Genomic DNA, 18977 nt, shown 5'->3' with positions numbered 1-18977 from the left:
GACTTCATTTTATGCACAAATTAAATTAGTTATAACTGCCTTTGTTTTCAGAAATGAATAATAATATTTATTACAAGTATTAATCAAAAATTTATAAGCATCGTTCACTGAAATTAATTATTATTTGTGCGCACTCACTAATCTCATACATTTAATGAAGCATCTTCTTTTTCAACACAATACATTATTTACATTTATTTTCGTCACCAACTAACTCCCGCTCTAAACTACCTTCCATTTTGAAAACTGACAATTGACAACTACTTTATTTTTTAATCGACATGTCACATCTATCAAACCAGATACTTCTTAAAATGAGATTTTATTATAAAATTGTTATTTAATAAATTGTTAAATTGTTATTGTTAAATTCGGAAATCATAACATACATTTTTTACATATTTTGTTTGTTTTTATTACACAAATGAAATTTATGTTTTAATGTTTTCAATCAACTTTTACTTACGCAATTTTAAATAAAATTTCTAAATACGATAAATGAAGAATTTAACATTGAGTAATGTTAAAACGCTCGGAAGGTATTTCAAAACCATAATCATCAACATTTACAATAATACGTCTTTATCCATTAAATTATCACGCTTCTATTACAAAAGACAGTAAAAAATTCAGAAAACATATACTCAAAGCAAGACTATATTCCAAAAATAAGAAAAGTATTTAAAAGTAACGTAAATTACCAGAAACTGCAATTAAGTATATGATCTATACATGAATTAGTGTGATGTGACCGTAACAATACTATAATAATTTGATACCAAATTACTATTTATTTATTATACAGGCTGTCACGTAAGTACCACGACAAACTTGGGCGGAACATAGGTAAAATAATAAAATAAATATAGTTCAAAAAAGCGTGTTTTTTAGTTTTTTTAACTGTATTTATTTTATTAATTTTTAGTATTTGTTGTTATAGCGACCATCATTATGCATCGTCTGTAAAAAAAACAAGTGTCTATCTATTACGGTTTAAGAGATAAAGCCCTGTGACTCACGAACAGACAGCGGAGGGTTTCATTTTATCCTTTGAGTACGGAATCCTGAATATCATTCCACGAGATGGCATGTTTCAGTACATTAGAGTTATAGGGAAATAACATTATTATTTTTCAAAACTAAAAATCAATCTAATAACTTTGCCTGAACTCTCCCTAAGGCGCTTTCTCCCGCCTCGAAAATCGTTAATCCTGAGGATGTTGATAAGGACAATGATACAAAATTATTAAAATCGTGTATTGTCATCGGTTTTTGATAATTTTTCAAAATTTTGAATTAAACTGAACGTTCAAAGTGGATAGAAATCGGGTTCAAAGATTCCGTTACTGTTACATACATACATACAGCCCAAGCTAATAAAAGCGTGTTTAAAAATACATTAGTAAAAGTGTCACCATTTTTGAATTATATATTTGACACCCTGTATATTACGTCAGTTAACTAAAATGTCTAAATTCGACAGCAACTGCCAATTTAGTCCTCAAGACTTGTGCACAGACTTAAATGAAGCTGTAAAGAAATGTAAAAGCAAAAAGCAATTCGCCTTTAATGAAATTCCCTATAAATTACAAAAGAAAACCTTGAAGTTATGCGAAATATTCGGAGGCATCCGTTTAATTAATTAGCTATCTAATTAGAGTCCGTTCATTATACGAAAATGAAAGGAAAATTCGATAGCAAATAATATTTTCATAGATAATGATGAGTACTTACTCCAGTTGATAAAATGTTTATATTATATGTATGTATGTATGAGTTACATTAATACTTATAAAATAAAATTGGTTATATTTGTCGGAATATGGACTAACGAACGACAATGACAACACCAGTAAATATTAAGCCATAAAATTGCTTTACATGTATTTGACTCAATATTTATAAAGTTTTGTCGCCCACTAGACATACTGAAATAAAATAATGTCATTTATTCATATACAACTCATACACAATTATACATATACTTTTTGAGTATTTGTCGATTGTATAAGCTTTAAAGTGTATTTGCACTTTAAATATAAAATCATATTTATACATCTAAATATATACAACTCAAAGGTGACTAGCTGACGTAGTGATCTATCAACGCACAGCCCAAACCACTGGACGAATCGGGCTAAAATTTGGCATGCAGGTAGATGTTATGACGTAGGCATCCGCTAAGAAAGGATTTTGATCAATTCTACCCCCAAGGGGATAAAATAGGGGATGAAAATATTACTTCGTAACGCGAGCGAAGCCGCGGGCAAAAGCTCGTTTAATAATATATTTACAAGTAAGCAATAAAAAGCAGTACTTAATACATATTCAAACTGATTGAAGTGTGGATTGTAACTACGGATGCTTGATTAAGAAGTATCTCAACACGCCTAACAATATTTCCATGCCGACCGTCTTCCAATTAACGGAACTCTATAGAATACGCTTATAAAGCTGTTGTCAGACTTTTCGGTACACATAAATATATTAATTATTACAAGTATTCGTTTACATTTGCTTTGGTATCGAGAATATTAAACATGTATGTATTCGTAAATACCAATATATCTTAATTATTAACGGTAACTCAAAAAAGAATGTTACTTAGTTACTATATTTTATATAGATAGATTCTGAAAAACCTTTTTTGAACAAAATAACACGTTGTTCTATGTGATTTATATGTTGGACTGCTTTATATTTTTTATGTTTTTTTATAACTAGAATACAGTTTACCTACGAGTTATCAGGTAGAAATGTGTGTAGTGGCAGTACTGCACAGTTACCTATATTTTAATTTTTAAGTAGTAAATAGGCATGCCGTTCACCTGACTTTGGCATAAAGTCAGTGCCGCCCATTTACATCTGTAACCAAATTCATACAATCATAGATAGTCTAATATATAAGTCAACAGGCAGGCAGCAGTCAAGGGTGTGGCCCTTTCTTCGAAACTCATAACTGATTCACCCTTATTATTTTATTTCTACCTTATGTATGCAAAAATCCATCAGCTGACTTACACGACTCAGGTATCATTTTCACCTTACCTTCTACATACAACATTCCATAATACACACGATACCATATTCCTTGTTCTCTAATAATATGTATATTCAACGTAACAGTCTGATAGCGCCCTTAAATAGTTTATTCATGCAACGAAAGGACTCTAATTGGTTTTGAATATTTACAGTGGACTAAATTTCCCTTCCTCGCACTTTTGGAGGCATTCGACTGTAAATGTTGCCAAGTTCCGTTTATTTTATGCCTTTTGCTTACCCGGCGTGTAAAAGTTTGTATTAAATGGATAAGACGGCGGTATTATTTCGTTACGATCGCATTTGCATTTAAAAATAAATAGAGATTCAAATTTTATTTTGTAGCAATTGAATTGTCGTTTTACTGAATTAGTAGGATAGAATTTTTGGTACGTCCCTGCTGTTCCGGGACCAGAATAGGGCTACGGTATCCCCTGCCTGTCGTAAGAGGTGACTAAAAGGGGCTTACGGGGTTGCGGGCGGCAAGAGTGGGAGCTCGAACCACCCGGACAGCGACCCCGGGAAGGACAGCGGTATGTGCGGTCGCATACCGTCGTGCACACCAGACGGTGTGGCGAGCGTCACGCTCACCTGGGCGGAGCCCGATGGGGTAACGCGCTAAAAAGACTCCGGTTGCGTTCCTCTGGAGAACCCGGAGTCCTCTACGCAGCGCCGAGGATAGCCACCGGGGGGATTTTAGTGCGGTAAGCATCCCACATAACCCCGTGCCGCTCCCACGGCACAGGGTACCTTTAGAAGGTTTCCCCATCGAAAACAAAAAAAAAGGATATTTTGGTTGTTGCATAACAACTGAGTCAGAAATGTTATTATTACATCAGTAAATACGATCGTTGCATAAATAAAGAAGTGAAGAAGAAAAAAATAAAAATTCATTTGTTTCGGAATCGGCAATAAATCTAACGAATTAAAAAAATATATTTCATTACTTCATAACATTTTTGAAAATAACAATGTATGAAACGAAATCAACCTTGCGTAAGGCCATTCAAAATGGTTAATTTATTTTGCAGGCAAAGTTTTTTTAGCGCCTGTATTCAATTATCTTAAATAAATGGTGAGTAAAAGGATAATTAATTAACAAAGGGACGGAACTCACTGAACAATTTTGAGAAATATTTTGAACCCTCAATTTACGTCATTCGGGAAATAAACTCTTTTGTTTGGTTGATAGCAAAACTGATTAGCCAAACAGAAGCAATTTCTTCCATCTTAATTCAGATTCATTCAAATAGGCCTTCAGGGCCAAACCAAAACTATGGATTACCAAAAATGCTGAAATGAGTTACGAGGCCGATTTTGATAAAAACTAAAACTGTATCATTGTTTTTTTAAATTATCTTTTTCCTAAAAAAAAACATAGACATAGAAAAAAATACATCCTATATATTATTCCACTATCTGATAGTGTCGCTTATAAGGATCAAATTCTAGGATGTAATGATAAATGGCAAACTGAAGGAAAAGCCTCAATCTTAAGAAAATACATATATTTTCATATTCATTTGGCAGTTAAGTTACCGCCATTCATTAACTTAAACATTTCGCGTATTAACATTTTTTGTGGCCTATTATTTCAAATTATTCGAAAGCTTTTTGTTCAAAACTACTCCGAATGTTTTTGGGGTGACAAATGAGGAGGACTTTTCACTTAGTCCACCACTCTGGCCAAGTGCGACTTAGTATACTACTTCCTATTAAGTTTTATTAAAATCTATTTTCCTCCATTACATTTCCATTTAATACAATTCATTCGATCGAGTAAACATTAAGCCTTATAAATAAATTGAAAAAAAAATACTAAGTGTTTTATGCTTATCTGTCATGTAAATACTTGCTCTTATAAAAACAGAGTTGTATTATTTACGTACAAGCGTTTATTTCCTATTTAATAAGAGAGCCGGCGAGACGAATATAATATTAACCATAAATTTCGCCTCAAGGTGTTGGTTTCGCTTTTATCCCAAATTCAAAATCCACGTGGGATTCGCAGGTAGAGTGATTTATACGACTCTACACATGATATTAGTAGCTCTACTGAGGTAAATTCCGAGCAGCTTTTAATGTGAGGCTGTGCTAACGCTACATGAATGATATACGAACATTTGTAATTTGTTTTAAGAGCTTTATTCACTAAATATTTTATACGATTCCATTAAAATTAAATAAATTAATATTCGTTTAAATATATTTACAGGGAAATAACACAATCAGAAATTATTATATGAATTTAGGGGAATGAGTAATGTTTATCTTAATTCAGAAACATAACAAAATAATATATTGCGGTCAATAGCAAGAAAATCATCAAATATGATGATGTTATTCATTTAGAGATTAAAATCACTTAAATGATTCCAAATATTAATCATATAGCATCACCACATCATCATATACCGTTACCTAATTGATTGCAAACAACACATTACATTGTCCAATGGACTTCACCGTCATAATATTTCACCACCCAATTAATAAAGCAATAGTCTGCTTTGATAACTAATTCCCAAGTTTCCGAGTCCGGCCAGCACTCCCTCAGGACTCGGGAGTAAGGACAAGAGCTATTTGCATATACTCTGTTAACATTTCGTTTATGACTCAGTGATGATGTTTGTGGCTTGGTTTGCGTTTCGAAAATCTTAATTAACTGAATAAGGATCGAAGGTGTGGTTGAGGAAGAACAGAAATATTTTTGTTGCTAAGAAAGGTTCTTGTGAGTTCGCATGTATGTGTGAGTGAAATATTGCAACAGAATTTTCAACCAGTCAACCCCAAGCTACTCGTATTTGTCTAAAATTTGGCTGGTACGTTTACAACGCAAGGCTCGTATAGTAACAATATTTTAAACCAAAAATGGCGGATGCGTCGAAATGGTGGACCAATTATTTTTAAGTATCCACATGATATGAGTAACAAATGGAAAAGTTTTGCTCACAATACGTGTTTTTTAATTTCTTTATATAATTACTAGCTGACCCGGCAAACATTGTGTTGCCATATAAATAAAAAAATGTTAAGGGTGAACAACGCTTATCACTTAGAGGTATGAAAAATACTAGCCGATTCTCAGACATACTGAATATGCATATAAAATTTGGTGAAAATCGGTAAAGCCGTTTCGGAGGAGTACGGTAATTGACATTGTGACACGAGAATTTTATATTTAAGATTTATAATTTTTCTTACAGAAATATTTATAAATTTCAATCTGAGCTAAACTTCAGTTACTTATAAGTTGTAGTTCAATATTATAGATTTATCATCAATCTTCGCTAACTAAAGTTAGTTGTTCCGCTGTCCCCGTTGTGATTTACGTTCCCAAGTTTTGCTTGTCCAACCGCAATTTTGAGTGGAGATGCCTCGATTTAAAGTATTAAAGACATCTATTTATATCAAAGTAACAGCTCAGCTTTATTTATAGTTTGGTTATTTTATTTATGGAACCAGAACATACAATTAACAATTACATAAAAATAAATTAACAATAACAACCATACAAATTTACATAAACTTCTATAAAACACTAAATAAATCACAAATTAATAAATTGTAAATGAATAAATAAAGCGATAAAATGTTGAATTTCCAAAACAGTTCATTTACTTAAAGCACTTGTCTTGTCCCGCAGATATTCGTGTGACAAGAAAGATGTTATGCGTGCGTAAAGCGTGCATACCTCACCCGTATTCGTAAATTAAGTCGTCTTTTCGCATGAAACGTGCAAGTAACCTATAAAAGAGAAAAATATCTATGAAACGGAGGATGCAAGTCACGTATACGAACCACATGCAGGCACAATCCCACGTGATAGAAAAAAGGGCCTAAGACGTCATTTATGTTATATAAGGAATACTTATATGAAATGTTCTTCACCCACATCTAATTTTATCTATGTATTGTCAGTCAATATGAACGTAATATTGAACAACAAACTTATTTATTATTCAGACAACATTTACAATATTACGAAACAAGATAAATAGTTAAATATTCCAGTATTATTTTCTCTGCAAACTAATGTAACATTATTTAGTACATTACGCTCGATAAAGCCTCTACATTATTAACATTTGAGGCACTCAATAATAAAGGGAACACAAAAAGGTTGTTACGCTTGGTACGGCATGTAAGCTTCTTACTCTACAATGTAGAGACGTAGAGACAAAGACACAAATGGAACAGTGAGTATTAGTAGGTCTTCTTATTTAATCAGAACTCGTTCTACCTAAGAGTTCGTAATCATATCATGCAGTCAGGTATTTAAGCTTTTACAAAGCTTCATTGTAATTATAGTGCAGCTCTATTACAAAACTATATAAAGATATGTTTTAGTCTCGTTACTCTAGTAGTCTAATAGGTGATATTGATCACTTACCTTTATTGTATAAACCAGTGGTTCTCAAATTTATTTCGTCTACAACCACCTTTTGAAATTAAGTTTTATAGTGCCCGTAAGTTCTGATAAGAATATGAGTATATTCTTATTCGAAATAAGTATTTATTTTATGTCGACTTATGTTAACGAAAAAAAGTATTAAGTACTATTTTTGCTTTACATAGAAAAATACAAATCGAACATCGCTCCCTAAACTGCTTCGACACCCGCTAATTTTCTATAGGCCCTTCGTCACATCCAGTAGCCCTCCAGCGCCCCCAAGGAGACATTACAGCCCAATTCGAGAAACACTGATATAAACCGAACTCACCAAGACTGACATGCAACTAAATACTGAAATAACGATAAACATGAAATATTGTTTACGTACGAGTATTTAAGACTTTAATTTCCAAATGAGCCACAAACTCAGTTTGTATGGAATATTATCCAGAGACTAAGTAAATATAATAATCCTTTTAAACTTACTGAGCATATTCAAAATAGAACATTTGAAGCAACACAACTTTGCGGCGCAACCGCAAGGAACGGTTATATCCACAATTATGCCGGATAATATTGCTGCGGGCAACCGCGAAATGCAGTTCATACCTTGCTTTAATATTTGGGATTTCTCTTTGATACCGATCCGGTTTCCACTGTAAACTTTACAGAAAATAAAAATGAAACAAAAAAAACTTGTAAACAATTTCGTTTATAAATATTGTATTGTATTTATAAATCATAACAATAAACATTAAATAAAAATCCAAGCAGTACACATGGAATCTTTTGATATCGTTTTCATTACCAATCGAATTTATTTAGTTAAATAATACATTCGAAGATATCTTTTTACGGAACATATTTATAACTTCGTCCAGTGATTTCAATTTAGATATTTTGCCTTCATTGCCCTCTTTCAATGACTTCCCTTTGAAATGTTACGGGTACCTAAAATAAATAAAATTCTATTTAAATCCGCTAATTTAAGCAACAAACTCAGTTTTCTTAAATAATACTCCTCATTAAATACTAAAATATTATAACTTACACTTTCAACGTACACAATAGTCGAATACTAGAACGTTGCGGCACAACCACAAGGAACGGTTGTATTCACAATCATGCCGGATAATATGGCTGCGGGCAACCGTGAAATGCAGTTTGTGCCTCGCTGTAGTATCTGACACGTCTCTTTGATACCTATTCATATACTGCTGTAATTTTAGTGATATTCAATAATGATACCAAGGAAATCTGATAACAAATACCGTTTATAAATGTAAATCCGCTTAGTTTCAAATTAGCAACAAACTCAGTTTCATTAAATAATGCGCCTACTTAAATACTCAATAATATTATAACCAACAGTTTCAACGAAATATTCAAATAGTAGAACGTTGCGGCACAACCACAAGGAACGGTTGTATTCACAATCATGCCGGATAATATGGCTGCGGGCAACCGTGAAATGCAGTTCCTGCCTCGCTGTAATATCTGAGATGTCTTTGATACCGTTCTACTTGCCACTTGAATTTTGGTTGAAATTAAATTATATAACTAAAACCCTGTTATGTAAAGAGCATTATGTTTTATGAAAGTGATAAAGCACACGAAGGTCGTAGAGCGATTATGGTTAATCCATATCTAGCATGAAGTGGTTCTGCGTGTCAATAAGCAAGTGTGGATACCAGCTGACTCACGTTTAATGCGACCATCTTAGCCTTCAAGCTTACTCGTAACAACATATTCGACCGGCTTCAGGTAGAACATGTTCTACATGGATTTGGCTACACTGTAGCCCATAAATATCTGTGCCCCCTGTGTGTCGCATCTTACAATCGGGTGAATACAAGCTTGTTTGCTACTCCAATCATTTTATATAAAATAAAACGAATACCCTTTTTACCAGAACGCCATAACACACTGGTAGGATTAGTATTCGCTACGACACCATAAAATAGTTATATTACACACTTACACAGCTTACACATTGGTTTTTATAAAACTACAAATTATTAAACAAACGTTTGCTTAGTTTACTTTTTATGTGAACTTTCCCGTGCTTCTGCGAGCTTATAAATTTTAGCGTAGGAACGGTGGATATTTTCGAAATAATAAACAGCATTCATGTATATAAAGTCGTGAAAGTCGGTAAATCGGCCCAGTGGTTTCCAAATAGCGCGTAAAATAAATAGGCATGATATAATACTCAGAATACGAATATGAAAACATTAGAAGTTGGAAACGACAAAAAGTATTTTTTATGAAATCCGAACACTTGTATGTAGACTGTGCTCGTTACTTAAATTACGTGATTAATAAGCGACGATAGTCACTGCTGCCCAGTTGGAATTAAGAACTGATCTCATAGCTCCTCCAATTACGAATTAGAATGAAGTTACTAATAAACGCTAGGAGCTAAACGTAAATTTTCCTAGCGTCTGCGCCAAAACGTTAATCCCATCCTTTGTTCCTTCGCCTTCCGGGGTCAAGCGAGATTAGCGATACAAGTGTTCGGAAAGTAATCAGGTTTTGTAGGTATTTGATGTTTTTGATCCCAGTTTACGAACTTCGGTTTGATTTGACTCTACTATATAATACCTGCGACTTTACATTAGCTAGGTTTAAGTATAAGGTATTTTTATTTACATTTACATACAAATATCGATGTCGACAGTTAAGTTAATTTCGTGACTTTTCCGGTGGTAGAACCCTTTGTTGTTGGACCCTGGATTTGTGGAGTCACCACCGCTACACCTATTTGTGCCTTATAATTTTTTTCAGCGTTGTTTTATTCAGATTTGGAGGGTGGTAGGCGATACATACTCTGAGCCGTTCTAACTTAGTTCTCAGGGTAGCAACACAACGCTAACTGCGACTTATTACAAATATCTGGTGGCGGTTTGGAGGGTATGCTCGTTTGCTTCAATATAGTAAAGAAACTCATAAAAGAAGTTACTAATAAACGCTAGGAGCTAAACGTAAAAGTTTCCTAGCGTCTGCGCCAAAACGTTAAACCCATCCATTGTTCCTCCGCCTTCCGGGTTCAAACGGGACTAGCGATACAAGTGTTCGGAAAGTAATCAGGTTTTGCAGGTATTTGATGCTCTTGATCACAGTTTACGAACTTCGGTTTGATGTGACTATAATACCTATAATACCTGCGACTTTGGATTTACGATATTTAGGTTAACTACCTACCTTGTACCTTGTACTTTGTAATTACAAATATCAATTTCGACAGTAAAGTTTAGACATCTGTTCTGGGTCTGGGTGTTTGTTTATTCGTATATGTGTGTGTCCATGGCACCCACGATACAGGGAATCCCAGTGTGGGGCTGTGAGCGTAAAAGCGTTTTATTTATTTATATACCTAGTTAAAATATTCTTGAATGTATTACATCGTATATACCCCTCCAATTTTATCTCCCCGTATTTTTCTTATAACGTCTCCAATATCACAGTATGTTAGATGTCACAATGTAAATGTAATTCCAATTTATTCCGCCTAACAAGCAGCTGGTATATGAGACGAGGCTACGCGAGATTTTTCTTTTATAACGATGGATTGCATAAGAATCTTCTATTGTGATTTTAGAATAGATAATTTTCACATTTGTGCGATTGTGAGTGCGGCTTTGTGAATTTTCAATCTCATTATTATGGAAGGGAAGAATTATTATGAATTTACGTTTATAGACATTTATTCCTCGTAAGATTGTACAAAAATTACTTACAGAGAAATTTCAAGATATAATTTAGGTTGATTTTGGTATTGTAATGTACAATAAATCACATGTTTTTGAAGAATTTTAATTAATTTCAAAGGTTGCTGGGAATCGATCTCTCTCCATGTCAGATTAGCATGGTGTCCGCTCCACCACGCGGGTCATTATATCACTACATGTATGTCAGATCGCCGAGCCTCGCGTCTGACCGATATGGAAATGCCAGATGGCGTTCCTTCATAGTGCACCAACTGCTTTCGGTTCAAACAAAGAAGCACACAAGAAAATAATAAATTCGGAGCCGATGGATTTACAAGTCCACACGCCATCAACGTCAATTGTCAACTCACTCTCAAATAAGAAACAATAATCATAGTTCTTATAACAAAAAGGCGACACTTACAACCCCATCCGGAGTTACCCGCTCCAAAAATATAGTAAGTAATTTGAATGAAAATCATAAAATAAGATTAAATAGCTTCAATTCAAAATTAACTAAAATTAATTGAAAATAATAGCTCGCGCCGTTATGTATATCATTCATAAATTATAATTGTCATTTTTATCACTACGGAGGGTAATGTTCTTCAAGCATTTTCATATCTATGTGAAAGCGTATTTATATCTCCCATTCTATGACACATTCTAACATAATGAGGTGTCGTTGGATTTGTCTTCATAGTACATAGGCTATTGTTAGGAATGATGGTAAGAGCAAGAAACTTTAATTGTCAAATGCTGGTATTAACTAAAAGTGGGCGTATAAAAGGGCACTGTAGATCGTCTACTGAGTAGTTATTCATTATACCAATCTTTGTAAAGAACGTTACGTTACTATGCCAGTTTTGTTGCTTATTTGTGCGTAATTGTGTTTCTGTTAATTTATTTAGAAAGTTAAGGTTCACGGCTGATAAGTTGGTTATTAAATAATTTCCTGACGATATTCCTAACACTATTATTTATAATATTTAGACAGTGGCGATTTTTACCCACTTTATTGGTTTTTATAATAATAGTGTCCTTTTAGTTTGTAGAATCAAGTACTTAGAATAAAAGTTCTTCCAATTACGAATTTACTTCTTCCTTCTCCAATTACGGAGTTTGTATTGCTACTTCTTCCTTACTTCTTCTTTATTACGACTGTGCTCTTTCCAATATCGTATTATCTTGAACACCTTGCTCCAATCTCGTGCGAGTTGCTAAGTTCTTCAGAATACCACTTGGAACTTCAACGGTTTGCGCCAGCCGGCGTCGAAGTTCGTGTTAGTACGAATTAGCAAACAAACATAAAAGTTACTTCCTTTCTGAATGCATTCAATACATGTGCTTTCTTATATGACCTGGTGTAGACGGTTGGGTTTTCCAAGATGGTATAACCCGCTGCCATTCGACTTGATTCGAAGGCAGAGACATTACTCGCTTTAGTAACTCTACACTATTTCTGCATTATAGCAGCATTGGCTTATAGAATGAAACCCAATACATACATGGTAAGCAGTGTACACTGTTCTATATCGACACGAAAGTGTTGAACTCAGCAATGGAAACTTTGTCGTACCCGCAGAGTTACCAATAAGTTAAAAGTCAATTTAAATTAAATATTTAATTGTTGATAGGGTCAGAAGAGAATCTTCTTACTACCGTACCGTAAGCAATACCTACACAGGAGCACATTATTAAGAACCATCAACCGATAAGTTTTCTCATATTTACCGCAAATATCGTCATACTAAATCACAAAATAACAACTTTTTTACTACCTACACTAATATTAAAGACAAAAGGTGAAATCCAATTTGTTTGGAACCCAAAACCATTATTTCAAGTTGTGTATATTTATAAGGAAACCCTTGACAAATTGCCGTCTGGAGTTTTGTATAGTACTTGTGTTTCTGACACTAAATAATGAAAGGGCGACGAAGAATTGGCATGTAAATGTACTGTCTTGAGGTCTGTTGAACAAACTTAAAAAATATTCGCACTATAATCATAAACGCAATTTAATATTTTTTCTCCTAGTAATCCAGGCAGATTTATCGGTCGAACTATGAATGAGATATAATAATCTGAATTTGAAATCTCATATTTGGTTCGTAAGTTTTTTAATATCAAGGGTAAAAAAACACAAAAAATATACTTGTCCGGTTTTTAACTAAAAAATAAAGACTCGCCAAATTGCTGGGCACGATTCAAGACCATAGTACGCCACGTTGACTCAGTAAATTGTCTGAAACTATGAACCATTTTAATAACTTGCCTATTACTGCCTGATAGCCAATGAATAAATTACGCGACAAATTAAAACTACAAAATCTGGCAAATGAATTATTCAGCAGGTAGTAAATAAGCCATTAGCCTTTTAAATTTCTCGCTTAAAACATAACTTAAATAATATAGTTATAAAAATAAATATATTATAAAAATAAAAATATTATAATTAAGCGATAATTATATAAGTGATAATTATAAAAACAAAAATTCCGACTTCTCAAAATAACCTATGTCATACTCACAAATTAGACGAATACAACAACACATCATTTGTTATAATCCATCGAACCCTTTGGGCTATAGGGCTTGCCAAAGAATGAAATATAGGTACATATGGTCGAAAAACATTACCCTTCGCAATTGTATAAAAAAGGACTATTTTCTCAAAAACTCCAATTTAAATATTTTTTTATTATTTTTGTTCCATTGCTCTTTTTAGCTCACTCGCGTCTTGTCAACCGTGAAAAAGTGACTTTATTTATTATCGTCAAAGCAAACTATACCAAAGATGGAATTACAGAAATGCTGGCAGGTTTCTAGAAATTCTTACAATTTCATCTCCGATTTAATCTTCCGCCGCGGGCTTGAAGATATCTTTCAAATTATAAAATTGTTACGGCGCTTTGACCGTATTTCCCATCTAATAAATGAATCCAAAAGTCCGTATAAATGTTCCTTTATTTTAACTTAATACATTTCTGAAAGTATCTCAACGTGTGGCAATATTTTGTAACATAATCTACTTATTACCTTTTGTTTCTCATTAATTTGTTTACCCTTTTTTCCTTTGCTTTTTAAATTGAGAAATATTTTAACCTTACTTATTAGTCCTATTATTTTAGTTGTTGCTACAAGAAGATCTATTGTTGCGTTCTTTAAAAATCATTTTTAAAAGCAGCAATCTTTGTGTGGCTATATTTGAATGCCTGTTGGCGCGCTAGCCAAACCACGACAAACCATTACAAAGTCAAATGTGCGGATAAAGCATTTCGCTTGTGTAGGTTTGCAAGCACTCGTAGTAGATCCAGTGGAGTGTTAGTTTAGTTAGTTAGCAAATCAAAGAGACTTTGCCGCAAGTGCCTGCAATATGTCCACACGTTTGTGCGTTTCTAGATGTTTGGAAGGGTCAAGATCTGTGGACGTAGCATAAGATTATTTAAGGATACAAAATTACACAATCATGTATACATACTTCTGAAAATATTATAAAAGTTAACTGAATTGTAATCTAAAATAACAGCTTTTGTGTATGCTTCTCGCTTTCACATTATAGATAACGAACGATAGGTAAATACAAATAGGGTTTGCAAATTTAGATTCAAAATTATATAGTTACCAAGAATCTACAAATTCATCATATTAACGCGACATTCACACAAATATTTCACACACATAAATAACCAATGAAAACATCAAAAACAACAGATAAAGCACTAAAAATTAAATGTTTTGTGTCCAAACACAATTCATTGGTAGATGCAAATTTGCGCAGCTCGCCACTCTGCACACAAAACAAAATTGTTTTCGTCCAATTCAACATTTGTTTTGTTTGCGTACAACAAAGTGTCGTGTAACACAATATTGGTTTGGGTTGAGTGTACCTACTATGGAACCTCTGTTGTGCGTTCTTTCAAATATTTACGTTCCGTTATGTTACTGGTTATAACCTATCTTCCTGGTTACGGCTTTAATTATAAGCCCTTACGTCCATTTTGCCTTAGGATTGTGAGACTTGGGAAGGACGGCGGTATGTGTGGTCGCATACCGTCGTAAACACCAGACGGTGTGGTGAGTCCTGAAGCTCACCTAGGAGGAGCCCGAAGGGGCAACGCGTTCAGAGGACTCCGGTTGCCTTCCGTAGGTGATCCCGGAGTCCTCTTGGCAACGCTGAGGACGGCCACCGGGGGGGTTTTAGTGCGGTAAGAATCCCACATAATCCCTTGTCGCTCCCACGACACTGAGTACCTTTTGAAGGTTTCCCCCTCGTAAACAAAAAAAAGGATTGTGAGATTTGAGAATAAACCCAATTTCTGTAGCCACTAAACAATATTACTGACTGTTTAGATTTAGATCACTTTGATTAACGTCACACTAACAAGAAATAAAACTAAAAATCCAGGATGCAATCCATAATTATTACCTTAAGAATCTTCGGGTAACAAAGGTAGCATTAATGATCGGCGCAGCGTAGTATCATTAAATGACGAATTAGAATATCATCTATTGGGGTAGTTAGTATATCCAAATTTAACGGTGGCTCTTCATTAGCACTTCATGTCATAGCACTGACGTTACAAAGCCGATTTTGGAAATGGAACTTACAAGTTAGAAGCAAGAAAGACCAACAAGTCCCTACACATTTTAATATCCAAACCAAATTATTATATCAGTGCATTCGGATAGTCTCTAGCTTCTGTTCAAAGTTATGCTAATCTTATTGACTTTTGCACTAGGAAACTGCTTCGACATTTTCATTAATAGCATGTGAAGACGTAGAAGGAGCACTCCTGAGTATATTGAGGCTCTTTAAATATGCAAAAGCAACCGCATCTTCAGTCGACAATGCATTAGCGAATCCTCTGAGGGTGTATAGTAAACTATAAAATAAAGGATAATGTTATGTATTTTTAATTTTTGCATCTGCATGCATCCTTTGAGGGAGGGAGGGTGGTACATACTGCATGGTTTAAAATATATACCATCATACATATTTGTAGCGGATTGTTGCGAAGTAGTTTTAATATTAACTTAATAGCATGGATTTCCGCAAAGTAACGCCTGATACAATTAACTATTTAAAGGATAATGTGTTTATAGGAACTTAGTTCCTTATCGCGCGGTACGCTGGGTAAGGGCGCTAGGCGAGCGTCACGAAAAATCCTCACGACAGCAAAAGGCTATAGTGCGTAGCGCTCGGAGAAGGGGCAGGCCGAGTATAGGGTTTGACTTATTCGTTCTCTCTCTCTCTCTTGACAGTGACAAGCCACGCGGCGCGCACGTCTGCTGTGTATGTGTACATTGTTTTGTCGTGTTCGTGTGTATGTAGTCTTAGTTATTTTTATTATTTTTAAAAATAAACAATGGAAGTGATTTATTAGAAGTTGAACCATTCACCCGACCATACCATTGTAGGACACCCGATCGAATCGATCGGTGATGGAAACGGGTGTGAACTCCGTTCCAATCGGGTGCCCCACATGTAACACCTCAGACATTTTTTTTTATATTACACCCTTATGGGATGCATTAATCTAGTAAGAAAGTCATTTTGTTTGTCTTTTCGTTTATACTTGACGACCCGCGTGGCGGAACGGTCACCATGCCGGTCTGACGCGCAGAGGGTTCCGGGTTCGATCCCCGGCCAGACACATTTCTAAATGATGAATTTAGATTTCTGTTTCTGGGTCTGGGTGTTTGTGTATTTGTCTCTGTGTCTATCCATAGCACCCACGATACAGGGAATCCTAGTGTCGGATTGTGAGTGTAGAAAGCGTTATGAGTGTAGAAAGCGTTATATTCTTACAAGTTTTTATTTAACTTGTTAATTTTATTTAATTCAGTTGCAAGATTTGACTCTTGATACTTATAGGAAATATGTATGAGAGTCAAATCTTGCAACTGAATTCAACCGATTGAGCTGAAATTTCCACACACATTTATTTAGTTTGTATGGCAATGTATGATTAGCTTAGTAACGCCGTATTAGATTTAGTTTCTCTGAATCTAATACAGCGGACACACTAAAGTAGGGGACTATTTGTTTTTTATGTTAATTAACAATTCTAAAAACCTCGGTTTTTTACTATTTCATTTATATTTAATTTGTTTGTCATTATTAATAGCTCTTATTTTAGATTTAACCCTTTAAATTAAGGATTAAATCTTAGACTACCCGTGTAATTAAAAACTAATAATACTGCACCGATGACGTTTCGAAAATCTGACCAGAAAACCTGTCTGAGCGTCTATTATGAAAATACTTAAAAGCGCTTACATGTAAGCATTTCTCTCACCACAAACCCCTGGGGAATGCACGCGTTAACAAAATGTGATTTACGATGTTTCCTGCATTTGTGAATCAAACATGAGAATTTTAAATAACGTAGATTTTTAAATTTTCACGTTTCCACGGGAATTTCTAGTTGAAATGCTGATGTTATTTAAATTTATTATAATTGAAAATTAGACGAGCTTACCTGTAAGCGAAGTCTGATTATAATTTTATGAATGGTGATCTGAAATATAATTGAGAATTACAATGTAGTATCCTTCTTCCCACTCGTCGGCATCGCGATTGTTTAGCCTTTAAAAACAAAAATAAGTTTAAAGACCACTGACACTGCGTATGACAGTGACAGCTCCGGATTCCTCACTTAATTTAGAGTCTATCATTTCCAACTTAGTCTCCTTGATAATATGCATGCTGTCTATATCTAGGAGACTCTTTTGTTCTTATTGTTGCAGTATGGGTTTTGATTTTGGGAGGGTGGGTAATTATATTTCAGATCACCATTCATAAAATTATAATCAGACTTCGCTTACAGGTAAGCTCGTCTAATTTTCAATTTTATTTCATGGTGATCTGAAATATAATTGAGAATTACAATGTAGATGTTTAGAGACAACTGCAACAATGGGACATGTAATTAAATTAAAGATTTATTACCATACATATATATTATTATATGGATTTAATTACATTGCTGAATATTTATTTGTTCTGCATCATATGGATGAGATGTTGTGAAATCCATAGTGCTTAGTGAGATTTATTCTCAATAATAATATATATATATATATATAAAAATACAATATGAAAATATCATATTAATAAGAATTTTTTCTCTTAATTAGGTATAATTATAAAATATACATAATTATTAGGATTGCTAACTGAATATTCACTCTTACTGTATAATATGGATGAAATGTTCTGAAACACATAGTACTAAGTGAGATTCCCTCTGAATTAGATGAAATAATATTCAGTGCAATAATAATGCAATATTTTTCTCTAAATATATTATTACTAAAATTGCCCAATAATAATAATAATAATAGTAATATTGTAATTTAGTCAGTATTAATAATTATCCAATTCAAGCTTTTGCACCTTACAAAAAATAAATACATACAAGGTCGAAAATATGTTTTCTACCCTCCATAGTATGTCATAATTATGTGTAGAATGAATTACTTGGTCAATTTTATTGATACAAATAATACTATTTCCTTTGCTATATAGCAATATATGTATAAATATGTTTCATATGTGATGTACATTATATAATAATGTACTTTTATATAATACTATACTTAAATGTACCAGTAGGTACATTGTATGTATTCCAATATTATTAAAATAGGAAGCCATCCCATGTTGAATATTAAGGAATTAATACCATTATTTATTGACAAATTATGATTGGGTATTTGATTTGATCTTGGGATGATATATGAACCATGTGAGATAAATTTATATTTTATGTTGTAGGTATACCCGGTATAATATTGGGTGTTATACCTACTTTGTTTCTTTA

At 33.7% G+C, this 18977-nt stretch overlaps 1 long non-coding RNA gene across 1 annotated transcript in view; it reads right to left on the bottom strand.

Annotated features, from left to right (window-relative positions):
- The window catches only part of LOC140742343 (uncharacterized), a 105437-nt gene extending 105259 nt beyond the window's left edge, over positions 1 to 178 (bottom strand). The window contains exon 1 of the long non-coding RNA XR_012102271.1: positions 139 to 178. This is a non-coding gene — a long non-coding RNA (uncharacterized LOC140742343). The remainder of the gene's footprint in view (positions 1 to 138) is intronic.
- Between the last annotated feature and the right edge of the window lie 18799 nt (positions 179 to 18977).

This window comes from Epargyreus clarus, unplaced genomic scaffold, assembly GCF_041222505.1.
Source record: "Epargyreus clarus isolate Ecla_fem2 unplaced genomic scaffold, WU_Ecla_fem_2.2 ptg000005l, whole genome shotgun sequence".
NCBI classification, from domain to species: Eukaryota; Metazoa; Arthropoda; class Insecta; order Lepidoptera; family Hesperiidae; genus Epargyreus; species Epargyreus clarus.
The sequence above is the reverse complement of the archived record's forward strand: the minus strand, read 5'-3'. Positions and strand labels throughout refer to the sequence as shown.